Source organism: Ascaphus truei, chromosome 2 (assembly GCF_040206685.1).
Source record: "Ascaphus truei isolate aAscTru1 chromosome 2, aAscTru1.hap1, whole genome shotgun sequence".
In the NCBI taxonomy this organism is placed as follows: domain Eukaryota; kingdom Metazoa; phylum Chordata; class Amphibia; order Anura; family Ascaphidae; genus Ascaphus; species Ascaphus truei.
In genome coordinates, this window is record NC_134484.1 from 309,631,436 (window position 1) to 309,653,080 (window position 21,645).

Sequence of the window (21,645 nt, forward strand, 5' to 3'; positions counted from 1 at the left end):
TTCCTGAATATGGACCTTAAGGCTGCGTTTGTAGTAAAGAAACAGGAAATAATTATGTTTCAATATGAAACTAATAGACTCAAGAATAAATTCCCTATTTAATGGGTGCAATGTAGAGTCTAATTCCAAAAAGGAATTTTCTTTCCACTTTCCACTTTCTACCTACAGGTTTGCGGAACTGCAATGGGTACTAGGTTTGCCCCCAGCTTCGCAAACCTGTATGTGGGAAGTTGGGAGTCTCAGTTTATTATGCCCGATAAACCCTACCACAGGAATGTCGTTGTGTGGAGACGCTACATAGACGACATTCTGTGCATATGGGATGGTGATTGCGGTTCGGCCAGTGCATTTGTAGCTAACCTGAACAGGAATGACTACAATCTTGAGTTTACACACAAGGTGGATGCCACCCAGATAGATTTTTTGGATTTAAGACTTACTTCCAAAGTGGATGGTACTGTGGAGACTGAGACCTTCTTTAAGGAGGTGGATACTAGTAACTTGCTGATGGCGAATAGCAATCACAAAAGTACATGGATAAATAATATACCAGGAGGGCAATTCGTTAGACTCAGACGTAACTGAAGTAGTTTAGAGGTTTTCAACAAGCAGGCTAATAAACTATTCTTGAGATTTAGAGAGAGGGGATATCCTAAGGAACTTCTAGAAAGAGAGATTATAAGGGTACGCAATATGGATCGTAAGGATATGCTAATTCAAAATAGATCCAAGACTAGAAATAAAGAAGGACAAAATATAAAAAACGATACTATCAATGTGGCCTTTATTACAGATTTTAATTCTGTTCATAGGGACATTGAAAGGGTTTTTAACAAACACTGGGGTATATTGTGCAATGATCCTATTTTGGGATCACATCTAAACACCAAACCACGGTTTATTTATAGGAGAGCCAAAAAAATTAAAAACTTGTTAGCACCTAGTGATGTTTTATAAGTATAAATAATACTACATCACAAAAGAATTGGCTAGGGCCTAAACCAAAGGGCAACTTTATATGTGGTAAGTGCACAATTTGTAAATACCAACATCCTGACAAACATACATTTTATTCCAAAATCACAAAGGAAGTTTTTAATATTGATGACTTTATTTTATGTACATCCACACATATTGTTTACTTAATGGAGTGTGCGTGTGGGTATCAATACGTAGGCAGAACCAAACGCAGCCTTAAGGTCCGTATTCAGGAACACGTCAGAAATATTAAAAATGGTTTTGAAAAACACAGTGTATCCAGACACTTTTTGGTACACCATAATAAAGATCCGTCTAGTCTCACTTTTAAGGGGATTCAATTTATTCCTGTAAATAGGAGAGGTGGGGACAGAGTCAAAATATTGTCTTCTAAAGAGACTTATTGGATACATAAGTTAGATACTATGTCCCCTAAGGGGTTAAATGAGGATGTGGATATTTGGGAACTTTATTAAATCTCTAGCCCTTCCCCCCTTTGAACCCAGGGGATGTGCTACTAATCATTGTATCTCTGTTTTCCCTGCTTTGCTTTACTCTATATTTCTAGTTACATCTTTTATATATATTTAATGATGGTGTCTATTTTAAGTTACTAATATTGTGTTTCTTTTATTCCAGCATGTTTTTAATTTTTTTATGCTAGGTTTTGTTTATGTGTAGGTTTCAATTTAATATGTATTTTTCGATTTTGTTAATAAAGTTGTTGTTTTAAAAGTAAATTACCCATCTTCCCTATCACACTGACCATTACCTATTTTAGATGATTGGTTTACTTTTAATTGGCCAACCAATAAGGTATCTTTGTGAGGTATATAAGACCTCTGGGTAATGGCCTAATTATTCCCTGAAGAAGTAGTTTATTCTACAAAACGCGTTGGATGACATATTTCTATTGCCTTATATTTGCTATTTGCCTATTTATTGGCTTTGCCCTGCTATTATCATTCTTGTGTGCTGATTTGGGCCTTTTTGAGAGACTTTGCAAGACTTTATTTACCTCCCTGCCGATTCCATCAGTGCTGCGGAGACAGTGACATCATCACGCAGCGTCCCGCGACGGAGCGGCATCGTGGCACGCCGAGTGTGCCCCTGCAAGCTGCGATTTAACCTCCGTGCAGAGGATTCATCTGTTGAGCTACATGAGTTGCTCCAGACGGCTTGGAAGCTTGAGTGGTCCCACTGAGCACCAATACCTGCAGCGGAGCCTGGTTGCTTAAAGGGAAACTCCCTTGGGAGCAAAGTACCGACGGATGAGAAGTCCAGACAAGAACCCTGCCCCAGAACCAACGGAGTGGCACTACCTGAGAGAAGCAAGCACCAGACTCTCCTGACAACAGCTGCCGAGTGGTAATCAGTGTGAAACACACTAAATGCACTTTACCAACCTTTATTATGTACGCAGATTTATTACCCCTTTAATTGATAATATATTGTAAAATTTGCTTCACTATTTGGCGTTGTGCGCTGTTTTCTTTTGTTTCCATTTTCTTAGAGTGTAATACAGTGTAGTACATTACTGTATTGTATATTTACCTTCATTATAAACTTTGCCAAACGAGAGGTGATGACTCACTGTGACTCCTCAAGTCTGCATTATAGTTGACAGGTGACAGCTGACCTGGTACACTTGTAGTTGACAGCTGATGAAGTGGGAAATCATTTTGGTACTGGTTAATGCAAGCTTGCTGGTACCTGTATGCGAATTCATGCTCAGGCTGGAAATTTTCCAGGTATTCAGATGGGGACAGGTACAAAGGATTGCCGTTCACCAGGTTATCACTGACGGTCAGACTGGCCGGGGCTGGTGCTGTTGCCGGCACATTGCTGGATTGGGATTGACGATTCTTATATGGGTTAAAACCGACCTTTCTTCTTTTGAAATTGCCATTGTTGTTTTGGAACGGCACGTAGATTCCTCCCCGTAGATTCCTCCCCAGCCAGCTCCTGGATTCAGTTGGTCTCTTACATCTGAGACTTGGAGGAGCAGGCTGGGGTGGAATCTACGGGGAGAAATCTACGTGCCGTTCCAAAACAACGATCGGAGGTTGGGTGAGCTCATCCAGTAGTGGCTTATCAACGGCCCATATACATTCTACCCCCCTTTACTTTTTTCCACCCCCCAACAATTTGTGCATCTATCTGGGGCCGTCACCCTGGTCCTAGGAAATTTTTAACCTTGCACTATAATTCAATTTTGCAATTCTGCACCAGATTTACTCACCTTTGTTTATCCTTTTGACTCTCTGCTTGCAGCAGCCAGCTACGATCACCGCTCACCAGTGATTCCAATCATATGGACACTATTCTCAATATTGTTTTTAATATAACAATTGTTGTATATTATTCATTTTGTGTTTTTTATATCCACATAAAGTTGTCAATTTGCCATTAACCCGTTTTTACTGCGCTTCCTATATGTTTTTTTCTTTCTCTTGCATTCAGTTCCTGTTTCCCCTGCTTTGCCTTGTCTTGTCTGTTAATCCTGCTGCTGCCTGACCCTTCTACATACCTTGGACTCCGCACCTCTCTACTCCTGAACTTCGCTACGTACCCCGACGATCCGCTACTCTCCAATTTTGAACCAGGCTATGTACCCTGACGATCCACTACTCTCCAATCCTGATCCAGCAAGTACCCTCTACTACTCTCACATCTATACTCCTGACCTGGCTTGCACGAACAATCTACATTCTAGGCATGCCCGCGTGGCTGTGGGTTGGCGGTACTATTCCCTACCTCATCACTGTGGTCGCTCTTCATTTGTGTTGTGAGGTACGCGTTACAGGTGTTTGGTTTGGGAATTGGTATGCAATCTTGTGCTTTTTTGGGGGGTGGTGGGGATCATAATTTTCATGAATTATTAATAAATGCTGTTGTTATCTTTAATTTGGGTTTAGCGTTTATCTTGTTTTATGTCTATAGGTTTGACTCTGAGTCATTTAAAACTGCCGCACTGCTCTTTTTTTCTTTAAAGAGATTATTTTTTCAGTTTTTTGGCTAAGGGTTTGCCCCCTCTGTTTCCTTTATTTGTTGTGGTTTCCATTCTTCTTTTTTCTTTTTAATTGGCACCAATATTCCATGACATTATGTATTTTTTTTTCTTCGTTATAATTAATAATGAGCATCCACATTATTTGCAATAATCATTCCATTTTTTTAAGTTTGAAATACAATGTTGATAACTGTATAAAATGTAAAGCACACAATCATTAAATAAATTAATAATCATATGATCTTTGCACCTAAAAAAACACACAAGATCAGTGAAAATATTCAACAAAGCTCTAGGATTAATAAAGAGGGATTTCCCGCATAGTTCTTGTACAATGCAAAGGGAGATGTTGGAAGCAGGCTTTCTGGAAAGGAGGTTCAGTTTATTTACCGATTTCTCACACATTCTAAAATACTTTTTTTAAGCTGCAGACTTCTTCATGAAATTGAAATGTTTCCGTAATTGACTAAAAGAAGGCGTGTGACTCTGAGAAGTTTAACAAAATATACTTTGTTTTCATAATAGATACAGTAGCTAATAAAAGGTCAATAGTAATGTGACGCTAAAGAGGTAACACGGATCACTAATAAAGGTTAAGCCTGTTTGGTCACCTCTAATTCGTGTGTTGTGGTTCAGGAGTGTCAGCTCCTGGACCCAACTGTTGTAAAAGTCTTACCTGTACTTACTGTATGTGACAATAAAGAATGTTTATGTTTTTAGCTTTCCAGGGATACCAGCAAGCAGGGATTGCTGTGGTATGAGTTTCAAGGGGGGGGGGGGGGATTTGCAGAGAAAGTGTTGTCAGAATGTGTCTAGGGAGTAAGGGGCCAGAGTTGCTGGTTCCCCTAAAAGCTACCCTGAAATCAGGTTGAATTCCTGGATGCTTGTAGACACAGTGTCTCGGTAATATCTCCCCTTGAAAACGCTTGCGCGACTCACCACCCGAGTTCCCTGCTTCAGCACTGCCCAGAAAGGTAAATGGTACAAAGGGATGTAAAGTATCCCTGTATCTATAAGGGGTCCCCAGGTTAGGGGGGATACCCAGTTACTATACAGGTAACTCGGAGCTGCTTTTAGGTTCTGGGGGTAGTCCAACCATCTATAAGGTTGTGAAGGGGCTTGTAAATTTCAGTCCTAAGTCTATTTTATAGTGTGTGGGGAATATGGCTAGAAAGAAATAAAGTGCAGTTTTTTTTATTCTGTTCCCCATATCAGCAAAATGTAGGATATTTTTAAAGTGTATATTTTATTAAGTTGCGTGTTTCAAAACATATATGCTTGTGCATGGAAATGAGCTGGGACTTTCAGAACCAATGCTCTGACAGGTCACTGGGGCTATTGGTGCCAGTAGGTCTGGCATTTCATCTGGAGATGAAAGCCCTAGAGGATGTCTGAGGTGTCAAGACCAGTTGGACAGGAAGGACTCAAGTATCCACATCCTGGGATCAATGGATGCTCTTTGCATTTCCATTTGCCCCATCAGACTTAATGGAGCTGACAATGGGTTAGCTGGGGGGAACATGATGCTTGTGGGCACATTTCCCATTGAATGATTCATATTTCCCTCCCACCTGTTTTTTTCAAGCTAGCTCAACACGCCCCCTTCCTCTGACATCATCAGCTGATGAGCCCTGCTCTGAGTGGCTGCAGAGAAATTTCTCACGCTTTTGATTGGGCTATAGTATTTTTTTTAATTAAACTCAGAAGTATTAAAAAACCAATACGCCCATTCAGATAGGTAGTTCTCCAGTCCTCTAAGATTCTCAGATTCTAAGGAAGGACCTGGGTCTGAGCGTTCTGGCTGCAAGATGTCAGAGAAGCAAAAGCTTGATCTGGAAGAGGAGCTTGAGACTCTGAAGACTGAGTTAGAGGACACGTTGGACTTTACTGCTGCCCATGGTTCCTCATGTGAAGAAGACCCTTGATGAAGAGGCATGGACCAGTAAATTACAGTTGTCTCCTCTACAGGAAAAGGTATTGGCCATGCCCCAAGTGTCTGTATGCCAAGAAACTAATGCCCGTGAAGACAAGGGTACAGTGGAGCTGGGGACACCACTCAACTGCAAAAAAAGTTGGCAAAGTTTGAACCACCTGAGCAAGTTGTATGTGCCTGTAAAATTAAATAATATGTAGAATGGTCAAGAAGACAAATGTTTAAACAGAGGCTTTTGGAGCTCAAACACTATGAGGTACTGTTTCCAAAGGTCTTCCCAGTGAAGAATCTGTTCGGAATAATGGGAGCACACTGTCATATCAGAAAGAAAAGAATAGGAAGAGCATAATATAACGTAATGCTTTTCAAATTGGGGCAGAGATCTAAAAGTCAAATGAGGAACTATCAACTTACTATACAGTTCTACAATTTTTTTAAACACACTTCCTTTTTTACCCCACACTCCCTGATGTTGTTCCCTTTTTGTATATAATTAAACTTTTTTGTTTTGCGTTGCGTAGCACTGGGCTATTGGCCTGGGACATATTGTGTAGTCCCTTTAATGTTTATTCTCTCGAGTGCAATTTTGGGTTTCTTGTCCCACTGGGGGCTCATACCCCAGTTGGATTGTTGTGTTTATGTCAGTTCTACAAAAAACAGACATCATATCCCAATCTGTGGAATAATAGCTTAGACGGTCAGGTTGGTAAGTAAAATTTAAAGGGTAAAGCGATGAAATATAAAGAATGTCGGCCACTGCTCAGCCTTTATATCTCTATGGGGTGCTAAACCGGGATAAGATATATGAACAAAAAGGAGGAAATGATCCCTATATTATATGCACTCAACCTCTATAGTAGTTGGAAATATAATTATAAACTGGTAAGAGACGGAATTGAAACTGTCAGAAAGAACTATCAGTTATAGGTTTTAAATATTGTTTCCTTTGTTTCTATATAATTAATAAACATTTAATATTATTATTTTGATTAGTGGTGATGGAATTCCATCTCTTACCAGTTTATAACGGGTATAGATATGACATACAAAAGTGCCCTCCCCATTCTTTTCATTCCGGTATGACATTGTGCTCCTCTTATTCCAAAGATAATCTAGTATTGCATGTTTCAAGAAAGCAATTTACAATACAATACAGACCCTGATGATCACAAACTACAATAGATGAAGAAGGTTTAAACATACCATTGAGGCTTTTTTGATTTTTGCAAGACCCTGATTAAATGGTTTGTATAAATGATTGGAAAAATATAAAACGTCGTTATCCAGTTAACACAGCATTCACCAATAAGCCCTGACAAATGATCCCTAAGACATAAATAAATACAGACACACTTTTCATGTAAACAATTTACCTTTTTGTATTTCATTGATAGATCCAACTCTTTACCAGTTAATTATTAAACTCAATGGCATCAATGTACCAAGACAAAAGTTGGGGTACAAATTAACTGTATAAAATGTATCAAAGACAAATATATATTTTCCAATTTTCCCATGGCTGAAATAGGACTGCGTCTTACAATCGATGTACTGAAAAGAAGAAAAAATACTGCTAGGGGGCGCTGCTGGAGATGCCGACCAGGTTTTCTGTGTGCAGCAAACAACATGGCTGAAATAACGGCCCCTCCACCTCCCCCCCTCCGTGCAGAGAGATCAAGGCCCCCCCTCCCCTCTGTGCAGAGAGATCACGCCCCTCTCCCCTCCGTGCAGAGAGATCACGGCCCCCCTCTCCCTCCTCCTCCATGAGGTGCAGAGAGTTCAGCGGAGATGCCGGAAAGGGGTCTGTCTTCACATTGCCCAGCCCCCCTACCCTCCCAACTGTGAAATCTCTATGTGAGCTGCACGTGCAGAAGGAGCTGTGTGTATGTGTGTGTGTATCTCTCTGTGTGTGTGTCTGTCTGTGTGTTTGTGTGTGTGTGTGTGTGTGTCTGTCTGTGTGTGTCTGTGTGTGTTTGTCTTTCTGTGTGTGTGTGTGACCTTCCATTCACTCCCTTTCCCCTTCCCTCCTATCTCTCACCCCCCTTCCCTCCTATCTCTCTCCCCTTCCTTCCTATCTCTCTCCCCCCTTCCCTCCTATCTCTCTCCCCCTTCCCTCTTATCCCTCTCCCCCTTCCCTCTTATCCCTCTCCCCCTTCCCTCCTATCCCTCTCCACCTTCCCTCCTATCCCTCTCCCCCCTTCCCTTCTACTCCTCTCCCCCTTCCCTCCTATCCCTCTCCCCCTTATCTCCTATCTCTCCTCTCCCCCTCTCCCCCCTCTCTCCCCCTCTCTCTCCCATCTCCCCCCTTTCCCCCTCCTCTCTCTCCCCTCTGTCTCTCCCCCCTCTCTCTCCCCCTCTCTGTCTCCCCCTATCTCTCCTTCCTCTCTCTCTCCCCCCTCTCTCTCCCCCCCCTCTCTCTCTTCCTCTCACCCCTCTCTCTCCCCCCTCTTCTCTCCCCTTATCTCCTCTACTTCCACCATTCTCTCCATTATTTCCCCCCTCCCCCCTTCTCCTCTCCCCCTCTCTCTCTCTCCCACTCCCCTCTCTCTCCCCTCTCTTGCTCTCCCCTCTCTCCCCCCTCTCTCCCCCCTCTTCTCTCCCCTTCTCTCCTCTACTTCCACCATTCTCTCCATTATTTTCCCCCTCCCCCTTCCCCTCTCCCCCTCTCTCTCTCCCCCTCCCCTCTTTCTCCCATGTCTCTCTCTCTCTCTCTCCTCCCCTCTCTCGTTCTCCCCCTCTCCCCTTCTCTCTCTCCCCTGTGTCTCTCTCCACCTGTCTCTCTCCCCTATCTCTCTCCCTGTCTCTCCCTCTCTCTCCCCCTCTCTCTCTCCCCTCTCTCCCCCTCTCTCTCTCCTTTCTCCCCCCCCTCTCTCTCTCTCCTCTCTTCCCCCCCTCTCTCTCTCCCCCCAGAAAAAAATTCTGCACATTTAATATAGTGTGTTTTTTCCCCAAAATGTTTTATAAAATCAATTGTGCATCTTAGAATCAATGGCGTCTTAGAATCGAGGAAATAGGGTATATTATGACTTAGAATGGGACTTTCGTTGTCTTTATTATTAATTGATGCATCATTTTCCCACAGCATTACTCCACTTTAATGCCAACATACTTAACACAACTCTTATGCCTAATTTATGGATATTATTCTGGACCACACATTCCTTTTGGTTGCTATGCTTGGTTGGTTGGTTAGAGTAACAGACAACACTGCAGTAATAATGATTATGCAATTGTTGTAATAACAAATTGATTTTTTTTGCCACTATTAAGATTATCCAGAATTACTGTTTTAAGTACCCCTTTGCGAGATTACAGCCGCGTAAACACTTTATTCACCGCAACTCTTCTGCGTCCTGGCTGTGATCAACCGGCATAATTATCTGTGCAGTTTATTTATGTAATTGCAATTCAGTATGTGTCAGGCAGAGGGCGCACTGTATATCTTTGCCTGTACCCACTCATGCGTTGTCTACAATGACAAATCCCATGTATTTCTGTACAATATACTTCTTAATTGTTATAATGTCTCTAGAAATGCCTATAATGTCTAGAAATCCATATTATTATTAAGATGGCAGCCAGAAGTTGAGGCCACCGCGACCCCACCGAGCATCCCAATGTTCCATGCCCCTGAGTTCCCATGTGAGTACTGGGACCCAATGGAGCATGTGTGGGTTGTAGGAGTCCCAATCCTCTGCCCAGGTGAAGCCTGATCCTGACCCCTACTCCAGATTAGACCAAAGCAAGAGGTCCCTGCACACTAAAGGACTTCCACCACTAGCCAAGAAAAGAGCTGCTAAATAAATACATTTTAATTTATTATACATTATAATGAATTCCTAATTTTTATGTTTTTGAGAAAGACGAATTAATGTGTGCTATGGTTGCTAGATTGTGGGACTTGTACTAAGGACATACAGAGATTTTAAAATGGACTGAAGTACATTACTGTACAGCATGATTCTTATACTCAAGAGTGATCGCAATGCCACAAATGGCAAACAAATGCCACAGATTTAAACATTGGTTCGTGCGGCACCACGAACAGTAAATGTAACTACATCTGTATCTAAGAGTAAAATATCTGGCCTGTATGATTTTAATCTGTGTGATTCAATTATTTCATATGGCAGATGGCATGCTGAGTACAGTAGAGTATCTTTACCCATGCAATGTTGCAGCTGCAAAAATCTTCACTAGTATTCTACGGTATACAAGATAAAATGTAACTAGAAATCTCCAGTGAAATATAGATTTCTGTGTTAAATCTGTCCTTGTACTGTGCCAAAAAAAACCAACTGTGGTACAGATGCAGCCATCAGAATCTGCCACTTGCCTTGGAAAATCTGCTGCAATCTCCCAATAAACTGCAACATTTCTGTGAGATTTATGCAGCCAGACTAATGGCCCATTGGATTAACACAGTGGGGTCACTGAAAGTCCCATTCAAACTGAATGGGACTGCAGGGAAACCTGCTGTGTTAATCGGATGGGCCTTTAGTCTGGCTGCAGATTCTCACAGAAATATTGCAGAATTTACTGTGAGATTGCCCCGTATATTCCCAGGCAAGTGGTCGGATTCTGGTGGCTGCATCTGTACATACTTTAATCACTTTAATACTACACTGTAGTTTTTCTCAGACCATTTTAAATGACAGGGAAAATTGCAGTAATGAGGCATCGCTGTTTTGCCCCCAATATAGCTATGTGACTGAAATATTTTGCCATTTAGGAATGTTTGCATAAGAGGTAACCCTCTCTGAGATCTATTAATTTAACGCTATCAAGTACCAATTCTATGATAACAAAAAAGTGTGGAAGAATTCTATTTGAAACGATTAAAGCAATAATGATTGCTTTATTTGAATAGTGCACCCTGGCTTGAAGGGCGGGTACTGGACAAACTTCAGTTGCCTTCAATAGATATGTTCCATGTTGGCAACTTCCAAAGGATAAAGCAATTGAATAGATCTTCAATATCTGATCCCAACCGAGTACCGTCCCCCACCCGATTACATCCAGCCCCAGTACCAGTACGGACCAACCACCACCTCAACTTCTTGGTCGACTCCAACAACTACATGCAGCAAACCCCTTTGATCAACTCATACAACTTTCATGGATAATTAGGGTAAATTAATTGAACTGTTTTCCTCGTACAGGTTGCATAGAACATGCATGCGCATTCCATATAGCACTGTTTACAGTGTTAACTCATTCATGTCTTCTCTATTTTTAATAAGAAAAGATATCACTATTTTTCACTGAATTAAACTGTACAAGATACAGCCAGAAGATCTCAATTGAAATCTGTTTTTTCTCTCTAAAAGCACTTATTTACGCAAATACAATTTTCAACTTTTTTCTTGTCACTTTTATTACTTGCACATTATATTCATGAATTTCATAGATTTTCTACTTATTTACTATAATAACTATGCTAGATGTTTTTATTATGTGCAAATAAAGCTTGGTAAAAAATAAATAAGGCTTTTTTAAAACTTTTTTTATTAAAAAGACAAAGGGCCTCATTCAGAGAGGGTTGATAAAAATTATCGCCAGGGCATTTAAAATGCCTTTTTTTTTGGGTGTTGCTATCACGGTATTCAGAAAGGCTCTATTACCAGTGATAGCAAAATTCCCAAAACGGGCGAGTTGCTGCCAGCGAGAGCATCGAGCCTCTGAAAAGGCCTGAACCGGCGATTCATTTCTGCTGCAGAGAGAGCGGCTCTGAGAGAGCCGCCTCTCACAGCTGAAATGTCGCCCGAAAATTATTTATTTAAATATACATTTCTTTCATAGTGTAGATGTTCACAGGGTCTCCAGAGCTTAACCGTATTGGTTTCAGGTCCGGGGACCCCCTGCTTCCCGAGATACAGGCACCTTTATGGGGTGCCGGTATCTCCTATGCAAGGAAATGTCCCGGTTACGTGACGCGGGACATTTCAATGCAGAGGGATACCAGTACCCCATAAAGGTGCCTGTATCTCGGGAAGCAGGGGGTCCCCGGACCTAAAACCAACGTGGTTCAGCTCCGGAGACCCCCTGCACATCTACACTATGAAAGAAATGTATATTAATAAATATTGTAATAAACATCAATACACGCCCCCCCCCCCCCTCCGCCCAAACCCATACAGTACAGTAATGGGCAAAATAACTATTATCCAGATATGGATAATAGATTATTTGCCCATAATTAAACACTGCATTAGCATATAAAAATAAAGTAAATAAATACAGTTATACTTACCACCACAGCATGTCCCTCTGTCCTCCGTAGCAAGAAAGCATATACAGTATATACATAATAAAGACATTCTAATGGCCCCTAACCCCTTAATCACCTTAGCGGTTACTAACCGCTATAGTCATTAAAGGGTTAACCCACCCTGACCCGATACAAAACCAGGAGGCCTAAGCACCCACCCCGGACTGACTATACCCACTCTGTACCCATTGAGTAGTATAGTGGTACATCATACCCATATAATAATAATATGGGCATGATAAGCCACTATAGCACTCAATGAGCACCCTAATTACAATACATTAATACACACGACACACAATAATAAAACATAACTAAACTCCAAAAAACCACACTTCACTAAATAAAAACTGTAGCCAGCTAATCCAATCAATACAAGCAATAACAACATCAACAATGAATTAATGAAACCATTAACCAATCAAACCAATTAATTCCTAAACCAACTCAAAATTAATAGTAACACTAACCAATCAAAACAATTAATTACTACAACATTAATGAATTTAAACAGTAAAATAGAAAGAAAGAAATTCTAACAATATCTGAACTAACCATAAAACGCATTAGCTAACATAATATAACATTAACTACAAACGAACACCTTTTATTAGCATTAGGCATGAACAAACAAACAATCACATCCACATAATAAACTGAAATGAAAAAAAGCAACAGCAATAACAAACGACAAATGCCCCCCAAATATTGGCATAATAATGTATTAATCTGTACCCTAAAGAGGTACAGATTAATATATTATCAGTCAATGTGCCTACCCCAAAAAATAAAAAAACACATCCAATGAAGAAACCTGTAAAAAGAGACATTTACAAACATTCAATATATTACTTACCATTAGAAGCGGTGGCCCTCCGACTCCCAGGGGAAACAGGAAGCTCACGTACCTTAAAGCCCTCCAACAGCATCCGATGCCATCCGCCATGAAGATGAAGATCAGTGGCAATCTTGGATTTAGTGACGTCATGTTAAAGGGAATGATGCCAGCAAGTCAGAATGGTTGTGCTTAATTTGCCTTTAAGATGACATCACTAAATCCAAGATGGCAGGTGTCACAAGGTATTTCAGCCAATCAGAGTGTGGAATTGGTTCCCATGATCTGATTGGCTGAAATAACATGTGACGCTTGCTTCGTGACATCATCTTAAAGGCAAATGAAGCACAGCCATTCTGATTGGCTGGCATCATTCCCTTCAAGTGACGTCATGTCAAAAAACATTTTTTAAAGTTGGCTGTTAACCATTTTGAGGCTAAATGTGACGTCACAAGCCCTATTTAAGGCCGTGACGCCTCATTTGAGCCCAAGAAGCCGACGAGACAACATCGGTTGGGATTTACAATGGGGTTTTTTGGATTGACAGAAAAAGATAGAAGATAAAGAAGATCAAAAAATGGTTACAGATGAAGATAGAAGAAGGTGATTAAAGAAAGAAAAAAGAAGATTTGGGTACCTGATCCGGATCTTCATGGCGGATGGCATTGGATGCTGTTGGAGGGCTTCAAGGTACGTGAGCTTCCTGTTACCCCGGGAGTCGGAGGGCCACCGCTTCTAATGGTAAGTAATACATTGAATGTTTGTAAATGTCTCTTTTTACAGGTTTATTCTTTGGATGTGTTTTTTGATTTTTTGGGGGAGGCACATTGACTGATAATATATTAATCTGTACCACTTTAGGGTACAGATTAATACATTATTATGACAATATTTGGGGGGCATATTGCTGTTGCTTTTTTTCATTTCAGTTTATTATGTGGATGTGATTGTTTGTTTGTTCATGCTTAATGCTAATAAAAGGTTTGCGATTGGTGTTCGTTTGTAATTAATGTTGTATTATGTTAGCTAATGTGTTTTATGGTTAGTTCAGATATTGTTAGAATTTCTTTCTTTATATTTCACTGTTTAAATTCATTAATGTTGTAGTAATTCATTGTTTTGATTGGTAAATGTCACTATTCATTTTGAGTTGGTTTAGGAATTAATTGGTTTGATTGATTAATGGTTTAATTAATTAATTGTTGATGTTGTTATTGCTTGTATTGATTGGATTAGCTGGCTACTGGTTATATTTAGTGAAGTGTGTTTTTTTTGAGTTTTGTTAGGTTATTATTATGTATCTTGTGTATTAATGTATTGTAATTAGGGTGCCCATTGAGTGCTGTAGAGGATTATCATGCCCATATTATATGGGTATGATGTACCACTATACTACTCAATGGGTATAGGGTGGGTATAGTCAGTCCGGGCTGGATGCTTAGTTTTCACAGATTGCTAAAGGGGGTAATAGCCCTAAGGATGGGTGTCTAGACCTTGCAGGTGGGTAGAAGTTGGGTTAACCCCTTTATTACCTTAGCGATATTCACCGCAAAGGTAATGAAGGGGTTAAGTCCCCCCGCAACCCCCCCGCAAGGCCTAAACAGTCACTAAGGGCCAAATTCCCCCTTCACCCATCCTCACTAGCCACAGTAAGCCTGGCACGGGTGTTTAACCCCTTCATTGCCTTAGCGGTTAGCCGCTAAGGTAATGAAGTTTCTGTAAATGCATTTTTCCTGCATCGGATGGATGCCGGGGGGCTCCGGTGCTGGTATTTAATGGCTATCATCTCCGGAGACCCCCGGCATTAATCTGAGGCAGGAAAAGGGCTTGTTTTTGTCTATGTCCCGACACATCGCAGCTCATCGAGGCCATCTCCCCACCAATTTACCTAAAGTTTGAGGTGAATTGGATTTGGGGAGAAGATCGCCTTTTAGGGCTGCAATAGGCTATGACAGCCGACTCTCAGGTATCTGAATCGCGTGAGTTTATGATCCTCCCGAAATTGTCGATAAGAGGCTGATCGCCGTTCAATTGGCGATTTTCTTTTGATCATAAAATTTTGCACCGATACAGGCCGTTATCGAGCACTTATCGAGGCTTTCTGAATACAAGTAGCCAATTTGGTTGATAAGTGCTTGATAAGGGCCTTATCGAGGCTTTCTGAATGAGGCCCAAAGTTTGCATACCCTCATCCCTCCACAGCATAATAACCAAACCACAAGTATGGAGCAATAGTTACATTATTAATCATTTTGAATATTTTTCTACTAGAATCTTCTCGCAAATAACATAATGATGTGTATTTTACTGAAATAATGTTTGTAAATACTTTAGAGGGTCTATTTCTTGTATAAGATTTACAATTATTGAGTGCTCACATTAGTGATTTGGCCACAATACTGGCTAAAATGGAATTGACATACAACAAGTAGAATATCGCTCAATTCCTTAAACATACAAAGTAAATAAGGGCTCATGGGGCATAGGGAAAGCTGAGAGAACAAACAAAGATAGTGACCAAGGTCACCTAAGTCCCTATGAACACGCACTCATGATCCACTAGTACATAATATAATATCCACAGAGAAATACAAATGCCCCACTAACCCCACAAAAGGGGTGCAGTGACGTCACGTTTGTGACGCCTGCAAGCGGGACGGCACTAAGGATGGTGTAACGCTACAGCCTCAGTCTCTGCCAAGGATATGGTCGTATACTTGCATTTGCATTAGCACATGATTTTGACACTTGCTTTGAACGGTGTACTGTGGTTGCTGTATCTATTACATGCCAGTTTATGCATGAGTGTGGTGATCATATGTATTAGGCATACACTCTACCATACACGCTGGTATGTATGGCACGTTTACAGCATTAATAACCCTATGTCTCGTCATTTTGTGTACATAGAGCTGACACACATGTTTTTTGCCATTATACAACAAGTGTTCATGCTGCGGTCATTTGATACCCATCACTAACATATATCGCATCTGTGTGTTATGCGCCTATGCAGGGTGCTTACCTGTATGTGTGAGGCTATTTACACTGGACCATTAGGTCAATTGGTAGTTGCATGTACAGTATAGAATTACTGACATCTAATAAGCTTATTCCTCCCTACTACCAGGTTTCCTAGCACCTTCCCTATCTGGGGATAATTTTTATTCCTCTTTTATTTTCACTTGAACATACAATCCCTTGTTGTTTTGGCGTTAATTAATACTCCATTAAAGATTTGTTATTTTCTGTTTTTAACCGACTGCACATCTGTCACCATTGTTAGCCCTTTTTTGTGGGGTTAGTGGGGCATTTGTATTTCTCTGTGGATATTATATCCTTGTATTATGTACTAGTGCAGTAATGAGTGCATGTTCATAGGGACTTACGTGACCTTGGTCATTATCTTTGTTTGTTCTAAAATGGAATTGACTAATTTACATAACTCACATTCCTGCATGACTCATTCCTGCCATAAGGAACAGTCAAGTTGATTTGCCCACACCATGTGACTTTTGAGCACATTCCCAGTGGTACACACATGTGAACTTTGATGGCTCCAGGGGTAAGAAGGCTATTCCCAACATCTTGAGGAGAGTTATTTTAAAAAAAACTAAAGAAGAAGTATAAACACAGTACAGCTGAATTCATGACTGTGAAAGATACATTCAATAGACTTTTATGGCAGCAGAGGTCTGTGGGCTGGACTAATCAGTGATAATCACAATTATTTTCCAGGTGAAACTGTACAAGAAGATGTTGGTTGAAGAAGATTGTATTATTGTAAAAAGATTAAAGAAGAACAAAGTCTTTGTTAAACTGTAATTTACACTAATAAAAAAAAATTCAAACTTTAAAAATACTTTTTAGTCATCAGAAGTTTTTTGCATGGGAAAATGGGATTTCATATGAAATGAATGGAATAAATGGTGGTTTAGATTGCATTTAAATTAAGGAAATACACTCACACACAGGCCCCACATATCGTTACTACAAAGTACTACAGCTGCCGCTAAACTCCATTTTTGTGGCCAGGAATCAGTAGCGGCTTCTCGTATGCAAAATCAAAATAAATGCCAGGGATTTGCCCTTTGCTTTCCGTGGCACTGAGTACAGTATGTCTGGACACATTTGTAATTTTAATAGATTGATACAGTATACTGTACCCCTTTATAGAATTAGCATGTAAACCTGAAATTGTAGGGACTGAGTATATTATATAAGAGCATGAGTCATAAAAGTAAACTGTAAAAATAAGAAATGCTTGGGCCAAAAATATTAAGCAACAGCTACATAAATTATGTGAACATATAGTAGCCCTTCATTAATTTTATACTAATATATAAATATATATATAATCAAAAAATAAATAGATGATACCGTTCAGTGGCTAACAAAATGCTTTTATTTGTGCGAGCTTTTGAGAAACGCTGATCTCTTCTTCCGGCGATTTTACATCGCCGGAAGAAGAGATCAGCGTATTTTGAAAGCTCGCACAAATAAAAACATTTCGTTAGCCACAGAACGGTATCATCTATTTATTTTTTGATTATTAAAGCTCGGCTAACACGATACTGATACCTCTACATGTATATATAATATATATATATATATATATGCAGTACCATCACAATCACCAACAGGAAAATGATATATTGCTGAGATACAAGATAAAGTAACCACTAGTAACTGTGATTGAGCAATATATATACTTGCTGGTCACCAAGTAGTAATGTTCCTGCAAGTCCTGTTTGCAATGTATATATATATATATATACATTGCAAACAGGACTTGCAGGAACATTACTACTTGGTGACCAGCAAGTATATATATTGCTCAATCACAGTTACTAGTGGTTACTTTATCTTGTATCTCAGCAATATATCATTTTCCTGTTGGTGATTGTGATGGTACTGCATTGGCTTTCATTATAGATAGCAGTTCTTTAGGTCACAGCATTCAGCTGCCCACCATATATGCTTTTTGACCGTCCGGTCTGTATATTAATGCAGCAGGATATACCATTTTCCTGTTTAGCATTACATTTGGTCTTTGTTTATTCTTAGACCACAGCTCATGCTATTACTTATTTTTCATGTTTAGGATATTCCATCAGCTGTAGGGATTCCTTGGGGACTGTTTTAATTTATTTTAGTTTTTGTCGTTTAAATCCTTGTCTTTTTGAATAAACAAATGTATTATTATTTTGCTTGAGTGCTTTCAGTGGGACACTTTTCTTTTCTTCAGGTATTCATAATATATAAATATATATAAATACCTGAAGAAAAGAAAGAAAAGTGTTCCACTGAAAGCACTCAAGCAAAATAATAATACATTTGTTTATTCAAAAAGACAAGGATTTAAACGACAAAAACTAAAATAAATTAAAACAGTCCCCAAGGAATCCCTACAGCTGATGGTTCCTTATGAAATTTTTTTTTAAAAAAATATATATATAATATTTATTTTTAAAAATTTTTTTTTTTAATTACTTCCACCCTTATTTCCTCTGGTTTGGTGAGCTGTAAAAGAATAATATAGAAAACAAATGTAATTTTTTTTTTGCATATATATATATATATATATATATATATATATATATATATATATATATATATATATATGTATATATATAGTGGAAATGCTGTGTGCTGGGTAATAATGGTGAAAGACAGGGTTGCAGACCTGTCTAAGACATGCAAATGAATATATAGTATTATTTCCATTTGCTATATGCTTTGCTGTGGAGGGTATTTGTCACTTTTTTTACCCACCATAACCTTAATTGTGTGGTGTATATATATATATGTAACGGGTATTCCCTCTATGCCAATCATAGATACCGTGTGTGTGGGTGGAAACCTATGTGTTACCAGGTGTGGTGCAGTATACCTGTCAGGCTAACAGGAGGTCTGAGCCTCCGCCTGTGAGAGCCTGGGGTGAATCCTCTGGAACGTTCTCGGTGTCAGCGCCTCCACCTGTGTTGTCTTTTAGGGATGTAGAAGGTTGCCTACACAAGACCCGCATATACAATAACCACATACACAGGAATTTAAATAACCACTTTACTGTAACGCAGAATAATCACCCACTTATAATACTAATACTTCCCCTAGAGGGTAACTCCACAATATAACTCAGTCCCCACCACCGTGTACCCCCACACCTTGTCCACAGCTTATCATTTTTGTCCCGTGGTCAGCGCTGCCACTATGTGTAATTATAATATATATAGGATACGTTAGTGCACTTAGGAAGATACCTGCCGAGCGCACCTGCACTTGGGCCTGCAAGCAACTTCGAAAAGGATCTGTCGCTTGGTGATCCCGTCTGATCCGGTGTTTCCTCGCACGAGGGGCCGGCAGGGGCAATCCCACCCTGGAGATAGTCTCTGTCTCTTTAACACAGACTTGAGCCCATGTCTCTTCTCGGGAAGCGCAGCGTCCGCTGTGTCCCTATCTAACACTAGTACTACTGTGACAGGTTCCCTAGCCTAGGGCCTGTCCCTGTAGTACCACAAACTGGGGAATTCAAGACCTATCTGGGGCCTAGGGGGTTACTGGCCTAATGCAGTGGCTCCTTCCCCTAGCTCTTCCCGGTCTTGACTGACTAGCGTGGGCTCAGCGCACTAAATGTATCAAAATCCCTGCTGCAGGGCAATCCTAAGCCCTATTGGCTCCCTGGCATCACATGGGGTGCTGCTGAGGCTCATGGGACTTGTAGTCCCTTCCAAGAGCCTTCCCTGGTAGGCTAGCGTTCGCGCGCTGCAACTGCGCATGCGCCACTATTCAAGGCCGCCGGGGACTCACTGTGCATGCGCAAACTTGCACAACATGGCGGCGCCCTGCACGGGAGCCGCCGGGGACCGCTGGAGCGCCGGAGCGCTCCCTGCTCAGCCCCCACCCTCCATATTGGCCGTCGGGTCTGCCGCTTGGCTCCGGCAGCACCCACCAACGATCCCGGCCACGGAGGTAATGGGGGTCGCAGAGCAATGAGGGGTGACCTGGCTACATCCTCCTCGTGGTAAAATCTCCAACGTCCCCGCTTGGAACACAACTTACTACTATACACAAACGTAATATAATAAAAATGCATCTTAACGAATATAACTTAGCACATTGCATCAACTTTAAACGATGTTACACAATTCTGTGAACATCACAATCACAGATTGGATTCTGCTCCGAGACCACTGCTGAGCCTCATAATGGGGTGCCCCAATTTGATCATAGGTTACCCGATTTGGAGGGTACCTGACTCTTTGGCTCCGTCGAAGCTGTTCTTCTGCAACTTCCTCGGGGGAGTAAAAAACACAGTCCTGAGGCTCAGCCTCTTCCCTTGAGGGGATAATTGTCTCTGAACAGTCTCTGTTCGGCACAAAGCATGGGCTCTGTGGATCCAAAGGCTAGCCTGTTGGTGCCACCTTAGTAGGCGTTGGCCTACGGGGCCCTTTACCCGTAGCTCCTCCAGGAGATGCCCCTTTTGTGGAATAGTCCCTTTGAGAGGGTCCTTCCATAGGGTCTTCAGGAGTTTCAGAGTGGGTTTCGTTATTTACAGACTCTTGACCCATCTCTGCTAAGTCGGACTCACCGTTGAGCGGTTTGGCCAGTATTTCCTCTTCATCTCTCACTTGTGGAATGGGGAGAAGATGGTTACGGTGCCATACCTTTACCTGGCCTTCAGTGTTTTTGATGCAATAGACCGGGAGGCCAGGCATCTGAGATTCTATTTCATAGACTCCATCTCTCCATCGATCGGCCAATTTGTGTTTTCCGGGGATTCCCAGATTCCGAAGCAACACAGCGTCTCCAGGACGAAGCTCCCGATATTTGACCTTATGATCGTATCGGCTCTTATTGTCAGCATTCAGCTTAGCTGTAGACTTCTCAGCCTGTTGATAGGCCCGATGCAAGCTGTCTTTAAGTCTTTGCACTTATTTGAAATGGGTAGGATTATGTATCCCATCCATCGAGACTCTAAGACGTACATCCACTGGCAGTCTCGCCTCTCGCCCAAACATGAGAAAGTAAGGAGAGAATCCAGTTGACTCGTGTCGGGTACAGTTGTACGCATGAACCAAGGCCTCTACATGTCGACTCCATTCAGTCTTCTGATCACCCATTAGAGTCCTGAGCATGTCCAGTAGGGTTCGATTAAATCGTTCTGCCAACACATCTCCCTCAGGATGGTATGGGGTTGTTCGTGATTTAGCAATGTTCAGCATTTTGAGCAATTCTCGGATCAGAGTGCTCTCAAAATCCCGACCTTGGTCTGAGTGGAGGCGGTTTGGAAGACCGTAGTGAACGAAGTACTTCTCCCATAATATCTTCGCCATTGTGATAGCTTTCTGGTCTTTAGTAGGGAAGGCCTGGGCATACCGGGTATAAAGGTCCGTGATGACCAGCACGTTGCATATTCCTCGGCTATCAGGCTCAATGCACAGAAAGTCCATACACACAAGGTCCATGGGGCCAGAACTTTTCAGATGGCCCATAGGCGCTGCTCTAGTAGGTAGGATCTTGTGTTGGATACACTGAGTACAACGGCGACAGTGTTGTTCTATGGCCTCTCGTATCTTGGGCCAGAAAAAGCAGTCTCTGACCAACCCAAAGGT